At 37.3% G+C, this 322-nt stretch overlaps 1 protein-coding gene across 3 annotated transcripts in view; it reads left to right on the top strand.

The window, feature by feature from the left end:
* Positions 1–322, top strand: part of Ncoa6 (Nuclear receptor coactivator 6) — a 106,717-nt gene that overhangs the window by 7,785 nt on the left and 98,610 nt on the right. The gene's annotated exons all lie outside the window — the stretch shown is intronic.

Here is a 322-nt window from a genome sequence, read left to right as displayed (position 1 = left end):
TGAAAAAATGGTAGAAGTGATAGCTATTTCGGAAATCACCACATTTCCTCATCAGACTTCTTTCAGTAGGATTCGAACCGACGATCCCACTGACTCAGCCAGTTGCCTATGCACCGTGCTAAGTACGCCTTGTAAATTATCGTTTGCTTTTTTCCACTATTTTCATTTTTGTTATGCCAACACAATCAAGCGCAGCTATTCCGCTGCAATTCACTTGATCATGTGGTTGTTGGTGTTGTTGGTTTTCGTTAATATTTCTATTATTAGAATGTTTAACTTTTAGGGCCTCAAGCTCATAAAAAATGTTTGAATGTATTTGTTT

This window comes from Rhagoletis zephyria, unplaced genomic scaffold, assembly GCF_001687245.7.
Source record: "Rhagoletis zephyria isolate East Lansing unplaced genomic scaffold, Rhagoletis_zephyria_1.1 Rzeph_scaffold_00538, whole genome shotgun sequence".
NCBI lineage: Eukaryota > Metazoa > Arthropoda > Insecta > Diptera > Tephritidae > Rhagoletis > Rhagoletis zephyria.
Note: the sequence above shows the minus strand (reverse complement) of the source record. Positions and strands in the feature narration are given on the sequence as shown.